This window comes from Acinonyx jubatus, chromosome E2 (genome assembly GCF_027475565.1).
Source record: "Acinonyx jubatus isolate Ajub_Pintada_27869175 chromosome E2, VMU_Ajub_asm_v1.0, whole genome shotgun sequence".
In the NCBI taxonomy this organism is placed as follows: domain Eukaryota; kingdom Metazoa; phylum Chordata; class Mammalia; order Carnivora; family Felidae; genus Acinonyx; species Acinonyx jubatus.
The window spans coordinates 42,157,512-42,168,515 of NC_069396.1; the positions used below are offsets into that span (position 1 = coordinate 42,157,512).

Consider the following 11,004-nt stretch of genomic DNA (forward strand, 5'->3'; position numbering starts at 1 on the left):
ATGTTCAAAAGTACAAGTTATCTCTCTGGAGCCAGGCAAGGACCAGACCTTTCTTTGGAACATACAAGGTTTAGACAACCCAGACCTGCTGAGCTAATCCTTTACTGCACAGCAGTGACAGATAACTAGTAAAGGCTTTGTTACCTGGAAATAAGGTGCTACTGTAACAAATACCTAAAAATGTAGGAGTGGCTTTGGAACCAGGTAGTGGGCAGAGACTGAAAGAATTCTGACAAGCATCATAGAGAAATCCCAAAGTGCCCTAAACAGACTGCTGGTAGAAATTTGGACTTGGAGGATACTCCCAGTGACAGCTCAGAAGGAAACGAGGAACATGTTCTTAGAAAATGAAGTAACTGATGAATGGATAAAGATGTGGTTTATATATACAATGGAATACCACTTGGCAATGAGAGAAAATGAAATCCTGACATTTGCAACAACGTGGATGGAACTGGAGGGTATTGGGCTAAGTGAAGTCAGTCAGAGAAAGACAGATATCATGTTTTCACTCATATGTGGAACTTGAGAAACTTAACAGAAGACCATGGGGGAAGGGAAGGGGAAAAAATAGTGTCAAACAGAGAGGGAGGCAAACCATAAGAGACACGTAAATACAGAGAACAAACTGAGGGTTGATGGGGGGGTGCAGGGGAGAGGGAAAAATGGGTGATGGGTATTGAGGAGGGCACTTGTTGGGATGAGCACTGGGTGTTGTATGTAAGCAATGAATCATGGGGATCTACCCCCAAAACCAAGAACACACTGTATACACTGTATGTTAGCTAACTTGACAATAAATTATATTTAAAAAAGAAAAGAAAATGAAGGAAGTGGATCCTTGTTACATAGTGGAAGAAAGCTTAGTTACATGGTCTCCTGCAGTTATGTGAAAAACTGAACTTGTAAATAATTGATTTGGTTAGATAACCAAGTTGGTCTAGATAGACTAGGAAGTTTCCAAGCAAAGTACTAAAGGTGCCGCCTGGTTTCTTCTTGCTGCTTATAGTACAATGTGAGAGGAAAGAGATAAGGGGGAAAAGTCTTGCGTAAAAAGGAACCAGAACTGGATGACTTTTTAAATTCTTAGTCTTTCCACATAGCAAATAACTACTAAATGATTCCCAAGCACTGTCAGGAAGGCATACCATGCAGAAAAAGCTGGGGGTGTGAACGTACAACCTGTCACTTAAATCTCAGAAAGAGCAAAAACGTCAGGATATTTGACCACACAAAGCGCCCCTTCAAGAGATGAAGGGCAAGTCTCAGATCCGCTCAATCAAACCATAGATACAGCCTATAGGAGCTTAGGAACTTGTCTCCCAGTCCTCTTGGCAGGAGCGCTGGGTAGAGAAGGGCTGATCTCAAAAATATCTGTGTGTGTGTGGCTTTGTTATAATGGAGTGAATCTAAGTGAAATCCATGGAAGGCCCAAAAGTTTCTTGAGAAAATTATTTCGGTAGAAACTAAGAGAATAGACCAAAAGGGGGAAAGGGCACAAAATGAAAGGAAACTGTGGGACCCCAAAAGTCTATTGGCAGGAAGCAGGCTGATAAAACTCAGGTTGAAGCACTTGCTATCTTTCATGAAAAGGGGAGGATGACTTAACAGACAGAACCAAGATTCCAAAGAGCAGAGCTCCACAACACAAGGAAAAATGGTTTCTCTACTCACACTTCTGATACCAAACATATGGGATTTTCTGCACTAAGAAGTAATTCTCCAACTCTCAGGACACTAACTGGATGCTCTATAATTCAATTCAACTTTGATACTATCTGCCTGGGGTTAGCATCACATCCCACAAATTAAGGGCTCAATCCTATAGAACTGACCCACTTTAGATGTCAATTGCAAATCTCGGGCCTCTCTTTCTTCCAACTGACTTAGATACAAATCAGGGGTTTCCACAACCCCCTCCTTAGGTTTGATAATTTGCTGTAACAGCCCACAGAAACACTTTACCTACATTTACTGGTTTATTATAATAAGGATAATATAAAGGATATAAGTGGGGCATCTGGGTGGCTCAGTCAGTTAAGCATCTGACTCTTGATTTGGGCTCAGGTCATGATCTCACATTCTCCTCCTGAGTCGGTGCTCTCTTCCCCTCTGTTACTCTGCCCTGCTCACACTCGCTCAAAATAAATAAACATTTTTAAAAATGGATACAAGTGAACAGCCAGCCAAAGAGGTACATAGGGTGAGATCTGTATGGGTCCCAAGGATAGGAACTTCAGTCCCCATAGAGTTTGGGCTATGCCCCCACTCCTGGCATGTGGATTTCTTCACCAACCCAGAAGCTTTCTGAACCCCACTGTTTAGGGCTTTTATAGAGGCTCTACTCTGTAGGCATAATTGCCATTGGCAATAAACTCAATCTCTAGCCCTTTTCCCCTCCCCAGAGGTCAGGGAATTTGACAAACAATTCCAACCTTCTAATTATGCCTTGGTCTTTCTGGCGACCAGCCCCCATCCTGAAGCTCTAGATACAGGGCCCCAGCCCCCAGTCATCTCATTAGTATACAAAAGACACTCATCATTCCAGAGATTCTAAAGGTCTTAGAAGCTCTTGTGTTAAGAACCAGAGTTGAAGACTGAATATTAGACCAAAAGATGTTTCCTTATCACTCAGGAAATTACAAGGTTTTAAGGGCTCTATGTCAAAAACCTGGAACAGAAACAAAATATATATTTCTTACAATATCACAACCACAGATAATTATCCCCAGACCTTGAAACCTAATCATGGAACTTCCTACATTTGCCTGGCTGGATTTCAGAACAGCTATGAACCAGTGGCTCTTTTGTGCCTCTCATTTCCCCCTCTTTTTGAATGGGAATATAGATTTAAGTTACTGTCTAGTGCCCTTTCGTGCCAACCTAAAGGATTTCCTTCAGTATCTCTCACACAGCATGTCTCTGCACCCCTACTTTTCTTCTTTTGATCTTCATATCATTTATGTCTTTTTGCTGTCTTTTTAATCTTTAATTCTACCTAGAACCTTCAGCTCACTGATGAGTAACAGTGCGAATGGACAATTTCATCTTTTTCTCAATCTTAGGAGAAAACTTTTCAATATTTTAAGCATAATGCTGCTCCTCTTTATGAGACTGTTAAAGTTACTTTCTAGTCCTAATTTGCCAAGCGTTTCAATCTTGAATTAATTTAGAAATGCATCAAATGCCTCTTGGTGTCTATTGAGATGATCAAATGGTTTTTCTTCTTTCTGTCGATCTAATGAAGTACAATGATTAGTTTTTAAATGGTAAACCAACTTTGTATTCCTGGTATAAATTCTACTTGATCTGATGCATTTGACTACATTCTGTTTTTTGCCTCTGGTTCTTCTACTCCATTCAGCTTCATTTCTTCTGATTTGCTTTTTCCAGCCACATAATTGAGATCAAAATTTAGAGTTACATAATGTACAATAAACATGACAAACTCTTTTGAAGATCAAAGTCATACTTCATAAGAATAAATCATATTTATAGTAAATAATACAAAGATTATGTTATCATACTTTACAAGATACTAGTAATCTCTTACAGATATCTAAAAACAACACTCACTACTGCTATAGCCAGGAAAGCAGCAATAAACTGAGGGTTTTAAATTAGACTCTGACAACAGTTAAACCCAAAATACAAAATTATGACCAATTTTAACCCTAATACTAAGGAAAGTTCTGAACTCAGACCCAGAATAAAACGTGTATCAGAAAATTCTAGATCATGATGCTACTAAAAATATTACATTTAATTAATAAAGCAAAAGTAAAATAAAATAGGCTTAATGTATAAGAGGGGGAAAAAGGACAAAAACATAAAGAAGCAAGATGCTTCCTTTGTTTTAAATAGGCTTTTTAGTAGTAAAACACTGCAACATGATCACCTCCACAGAAAACAAAATACACATACATATTAATGTGCAATTTTTATCACATTCTAAAAATCCTATTGGCTTTTCCTCTTTCCTCATAAGAAACCTGAGAGCTCACCACTCCCTCATGTGACTTTGCACAGCCAAACCTCTAACAGGAGTAAGAGCCAAGAATCTATCCCTAGAGAATGAGATGAGTCATTCTATATAGAATGGATCCTTAGAGAGTTCTTTTAAACTCTAATCAAAAGCACACAGAGATGGATGGGGTCCAGGCTGTGAAAACAGACAAAAAGAGGAGAGAGAGGTTAAGATACAAATGTTGACAGCATGGTTTTGTAATTTCCCCAAATCCCCTCTTAAAAGATTAAGTAGGATAGCAAGAGACAAAACCCATGGGTAATGTCATCAACAAAACTAGGTCACAAAGAATCCTCAACAACATAATACAGGTGGGTGGGGGCAACCACTGACAGCATTAAGACCCTCAAGAGAATGAAAGCAGGCCAGAAACAGGAGAAACCCAGGGTCTAAGTGCTGGGCCACTGAGAGATGACACCTAGTGCTCAGTTCCAGAAGGAGGGGCTCCTACTCAGGTGTGAATCCAGATACAACAGGTAAAACTGGGAGGGGCTTCACTGGTGAGAGTAAGGCAGCTAAAGGAAGATTGAAAGGTGCTAAGCACCTGGCCATTAGGACACTCAGGAACACCCAGTGGAGCTTCCTTTTGGAAAGGGAGAAGAGAAACAGCTGGGAGTAGAGCCCAAGTTGATCTGGGCAGGATACCTGGGCATGAGAGAGAGAAAAAGTTCAAATACTCGTCAGGAAGGGGACAAGAAGAAGTAAATATCACAAAGCACTGAAGACAGTAATGCACAAGAACCATTAAATACTTTGTGGTAGAATAAGGAGAGAAAGACACTGTGGCCAACCCCCAACACCTACACATGAACTTCCTTCTAAAAATACAACTTCAGCAACAGAAAAAGATTATAGTTGGTCCACCTGGGTGGTTCAGTTGGTTAAGCATCTGATTCTTGATTTTGGCTCAGGTCATGATCTCACAGTTTGTGAGATCCAGCCCCACATCGGGCTACATGCTGACAGTACAGAGCCTGCTTGGGATTAGGAGGGAGCCGCTCTCTCTCTCTCTCTGACCTTACCCCGCATGCATGCATGCTCTCACTCTCTCTCAAAATAAATAAATAAACTTAAAGAAAAAGATTATGGTCAATCCCCCATTCAAAAATCAATAAGAGGAGTGCCTGGGTGGCTCCATCTATTAAACATCTGACTTCAGCTTAGGTCATGATCTTGTGGTTCGTGGGTTTGAGCCCCATGTCAGCTCAGTGCTGACAGCTCAGACCCTGGAGCCTGCTTCAGATTCTGTGTCTCCCTCTCTGTCTCTCCTCCACTCACGCTCTGTCTCTCTCTCAGAATAAATAAATAAACATTAAAATATATATATCAAAAAGAGAGAAAAATGGTTCACATACATAATTTAGAAAATAAATATTAACCAGAATAATATGACTACAAAGCAGATGAAAACAGTGAGCTAATATTTCAAAATGAGTTAAATAAAATTAAGACAATAGTAGAAGCTATGAAAGAGCAGCATAAATGAGAACTAAGAAAGCTCAGAAACAAGATGGCCAGACATTGCAACTATGTGGATGGAACAGGAGGGTATTATGAAAGTGAAATTAGTCAGTCAGAGAAAGACAAAAATCATATGACCTCACTCATATGAGGACTTTAAGAGACAAAACAGACAAACATAAGGGAAGGGAAACAAAAATAATATAAAAACAGGGAGGGGGACAAAACATAAGAGACTCATAAATATGGAGAATATATATACACACATATATAACATATGAGGGTTACTGGAGGGGTTGTGGGAGGGGGGATGGGCTAAATGGGTAAGGGGCACTAAGGAATCTACTCCTGAAATCATTGTTGCACTATATACTAACTAATTTGGGTATAAATTTAAAAAAATAAATAAATAAGTAAATAAATAGCAAAAAAAAAAAAAAAAAGATGGCCAGACACGAAGCAGATATGAAAGGAGTTGACAGAGCTCAGAAACAGTTCTAAATAAAAGGGAAAAAAAATTCAGGAGTGAAGAATAAACCTGAAGGAATGACCAGAAACCACAGAAAGTACAGTAAGAGTATAAATTTATGAATATGTGAAAAAAAAGTACACTAAAAGAGAAATTAAGAAAGGAATAAAAAGCACAAGAGAAAAATGATAGACATAGAAGACAAGCAAAAAACAGCCAACATATGCATGGGAAGAAAATCAAAGCAATGGAACTGAAAAAACACTTTAAAAAAAAAAGTATAATTCAAAAAATTCCCTGAAATAGGAGACTCAAACCTTCATATTTATAAGACACACTGTGTACCTGAGAAAATCAACCCAGAATGGTCAACACTGAGACATATTCTACTAAAACAATGGAACTATAAAGAAGAAAAAACCTGTCAGCATTCAGGCAAAAAGACAGTGACTTTTTTTTTTTAATTTTTTTTTCAATGTTTATTTATTTTTGGGACAGAGAGAGACACAGCATGAACGGGGGAGGGGCAGAGAGAGAGGGAGACACAGAATCGGAAACAAGCTCCAGGCCCTGAGCCATCAGCCCAGAGCCTGACGCGGGGCTCGAACTCCTGGACCGCGAGATCGTGACCTGGCTGAAGTCAGATGCTTAACCGACTGCACCACCCAGGCGCCCCACAGTGACTTTTTTTAAAGTTTATTTTCATTTATTTTGAGAGAGTAGAGACCAAGCAGGGAAGGGACAGAGAAAGAGGGAGACAGAATCCCAAGCAGGCTCCACACTGTCAGTGCAGAGCCCAATGCAGGGCTCGAACTCACAAACAGTGAGATCATAACCTGGGAGCTGAAATCAAGAGTTGGACGCTTAACCAACTGAGCCACCCTGGCACCCCAAGACAAAGTGGCCTTTAAGGAAGAGTAAATCATCTTGGCATCAAACTTTTCAACAGTAACCTTCAAAGCCAGAACACACAGAAGTAGCATATTTAAGATTCTCCGGGAAAGATAATGTTCACCAAAGATTATATCCTGAATACCTTTCAAGTATAAAGTAACAGACAAATTTCTCATGAGCACAAAAGATATCATATATCAGCTCTTCCCTCTTCATCTTCCTCCTTTCTTTCCTAATGGGGGAGTCCTAACTTGGCCAGTAGGTAGGGGAAAACAAGGTAGTCACCTGCACAAGGGGTGGGGGTGAAGTCAAGAAGTAGCCATGATGACCTAAGTGGGATGCAAAAGCCCAAGTGGGCTAAGGAAGGCATTCACGAGGAGGGTGCCTAGCAGAGTCTGAGTGGGAAGAGGAAGACACTGACAAAAGGGAGGCATGCTGTGACACGTTGGAGCACAAGGGGTGAAGCCTGACATAGAAAGTCAGAGTGTTTAGACTCTGGGATGCAAAGGACAATGTGGCTTGGGGTGCCAAGGCTCAAGCAGGGGAAGGAGGCATCAATGTATATGGAGGGAGGGTGGGGAGGCACCCCAGTACAGGGAGTCAGAGGCCAAGTAGGATGATGGGGCACAGGGCATAGGTAAATGCCTCAGTGGGGTAAGAGGGCATCCACACAGGGGACATCCTGAAATGGGAGTGAGATCCCAAGCAGAGTAAGAAGAGCATCCATGCAAGAGGTGAAAGTAGTAGTTAAGCTGGGGCATCTGTTACTTGCAGGAGAATTGAAAAAATAAGTTATGATATGAAGCAAAATAGGAACTAGAGTCTCACTGTTGAAGAAAAGAGATGCAAATGTGGAAAAGGAGGGAAATATAAAGAAAACTTTGTGGCACTGAATTGGAATTGGAGGTATTGATGTGATTCCAGTTAGATATATAGGTATGTGATTGATTAATTGGTTGACTGATTGATAGATGAATGATGGATGGATGGATGGATGGATGGATGACAGGATGGATGGATGATGGATGGATAATAGACAGACATAGATGTAAATGTGGGACAAAATCTGGGACAGTTTGGGCTTCAAAATAAATCATGATGGTTATGGAATGTAATCCACCAAATGAAATAGGAAACCTTAAGTCTGATATAAATGAATGAATGAATGAATGAATGAATGAATGAATGAATTGAAGATGTGATGAGGAATAGAGTATTTACATATTTTCAAAGTACATTCCCACAAAGTGCTAATTAACTACAAAGAGGGAAAGAGTAACTTTACAGCAAAGAAGCCTGGCAAATATCACTTTAATCAAGTGATCACAGTGAACACATGAGTAATGGGACAAATCAAAATTGTGTGACATCTGAGAACACAGTATCACTTTTGTAGTATTCTCCCCCAAAATGTAAGGCCTGACTCTAATCATCAGATGGCATCAGACAAACCCAATTTGAGGGACATTCTATGAAATAACTGGCTTGTTATCTTGGAAAGTATTAAAGTCAAGGAAAGTCTGAGGAACTGTTCCAGATAGAAGGAGGTAAAGAGAAGTGACCACTTAATGCAATACATGATCCTCGATGGATCCTTTTGCTTTAAAAGGTGTTACCAGAACACTTGGTGAAACTTTGAGTTGTGTCTGAGTATAAGATGTTAGTAATGTGTCAATGCAATTTTCTTAACATTAAGAATATGCAGGTGAATGTCTTTTTTGTAGGAAATACACACTAAAGTATTCAGGGATGACAAAGCATCAGGTGAGTGACTTATTCTCAAATGATTTGTAGGGGAAAAAATTCTTGGTTTGGTGCTCTGACTTTTCTGTAAGTCTGCTATTGTTTGAAAACACATACATACATACATACATACATACATACATACATACATACAGGAGATTCAGGGAACATTGTTCCCATGAGCCTTTCCTGAAGGCATCTACTAGAGCACAAACTTCAGATAGCTAAGAAATGATTGGAGAGGGTTGGCAATGGACCCATGGTGGGCACTATTTAACTATTGAACCAGGACCAAGTGATGGGGGTACAGGTGCCAGGAGAGTATGTGACATTGACCATGCAGAAAAAATACAACTATGAAACATGAGAGAAGTGAGGGGAGCATATATAGAAGAAGAATCTCACCAATTGCTTTATTGGTATTAACTATGAGTAAAATAATTTTTATTTTAAATCAAAGGCGGGAGTGGAGAGAAGAAATGGAAAAGATTTATAAGCTATTTAAAACATTGCTCCTGGTAGGGAACTCAATACACAGGACCAAAAAGGGGGTGGGTATTTAAGGTATTATACAAAGGTATTACTATGAAGGTAGCCATTAGGACAAAAATCCAAGGCTTTCTAAATATCCATGGAAATATCAAGAGAGACAGAGAGAACAAGAGAAAGAGGGAGACTACAGAGAAACTATACATATGTAAACAAAGATAAGGGCCACGGTATTCAGACAACACCTTTCTCAAGCAGGTTGTGACAACCACTCACGACCTGCTCACATTCTTCTAGAACCTGACTCCAAATGTGCCTGAAACACAGCAAAGCCAGGGACCCTGGGAAACGGTCCATGTGACTACATGGTGAAGGAAGAAAGACAAAAATTCAAATCTTTTTTCGGGAAATAGAGCAAGACAAATGTTTAGAATCACACCTTCAAAAGAGTTTGGTAGGGGCACCTGGGTGGCTCAGTCAGTTGAGCATCCAACTCTTGATTTCAGCTCAGGTCATGATCTCATGGTTCATGGGATAGACCCCCACATCGGGCTCCATACTGAGCATGGAGCCTGCTTAAGATTCTCCCTCCCTCTCTCTCTCTTTCTCTCTCTCTCTCCCCACCCGCACCCCCACCCCCAGCCTCTCCCCTGCTCTCTCTCAAAAAAAAAAAAAAAAAGTTTGGTAAAAGCTTTCTACATAGTTGTGACCTAGCTTAGGAATAAACATCTTTTTAAGATAAGGCTTTTCAGTGAAAGATGCTGAAGGAAAGGAGAAGGATACTCCCGGGATAAGGATCACAAAAGCACCTATAAAAGGTTTTTCTTTTTTTTTTTAATTTGTTTTTAATGTTTTTATTTATTTTTGAGACAGAGACAGACAGAGCATGAGCAGGGAAAGGGCAGAGAGAGAGGGAGACACAGAATCTAAGCAGTCTCCAGGCTCTGAGCTGTCAGCACAGAGCCTGACGCGGGGCTCGAACTCATGGACTGTGAGATCACGACCTGAGCCGAAGTCGGACGCTTAACCGACTGAGCCACCCAGGCGCCCCTATAAAAGGTTTTTCAAGACAAACAATCCTACCTTTTCCTCACCAGTAGAAGACACACTCTAAGGCTTATAATGATGGTCAGGCCACCAGGCTCACATACACAGTAGCCTCTGCAGAATAGAAACTTGAAAAGCACATACCTATGAAACAGAAAAGAACAAACTTTAAAAAATACTGATTAGACTGTTAATTACTTAGGTTTATTTAGCAAATCTGATGCTTTTATATTTTCTGTTCAGGGCTTTAATATAAATCATTGCATAAAGTTGAAATTCTCTTTGAAGTATTAATTAATTACCTAAGGGGAGAAGAAAAGAAAATAATTTCCCTCCACATTTGAGCAACTAGTATGTTCTCTTCCCCCACGGTGACCTCAAGGGACAGGAGATTCCCACAGTTTCTCCAAAGGACCATCCTAGGTACTGATGGGCTCATGTGCCATGATCTGGTGTGACCTCGTGGCAGCGAAAGGCTTGGACGCTCCTGTTCACACCGATCCTTGGTCCCAGCTGAGCACAAACATACTACTGTTATAGGTACCCATCTAACCTTCATCTTTTCAGCCTGATGACACTTTGGGTCTGTTGCCAATAGCCAATGCCCTCAACTCTTCTCCTGTTCCAGTTAAACTATTATCATATCCCTATATAGGCCAGTTCTGAATTTAATTAGCATTGGTCTACAACATACCTACTGTCATGTCCAAGAAACACAACACCAAAGAAGACACTATTTCTGCCCATGAAGAGCTCAATGTAGCCTGAGAAAGACACGAAAAACAAATGACTACACATACTGCAATAAGGCACCCAGACACACATGATTTAACGGCACAAAGTGCACATGGGAGGAAGGTACCAGCTCTGCTAG

At 40.4% G+C, this 11,004-nt stretch overlaps 1 long non-coding RNA gene across 1 annotated transcript in view; it reads right to left on the reverse strand.

Annotated features, from left to right (window-relative positions):
* LOC128313150 (uncharacterized) overlaps positions 1 to 10,276 on the reverse strand; it is a 70,496-nt gene extending 60,220 nt beyond the window's left edge. The window contains exon 1 of the long non-coding RNA XR_008293408.1: positions 10,167 to 10,276. This is a non-coding gene — a long non-coding RNA (uncharacterized LOC128313150). The remainder of the gene's footprint in view (positions 1 to 10,166) is intronic.
* Between the last annotated feature and the right edge of the window lie 728 nt (positions 10,277 to 11,004).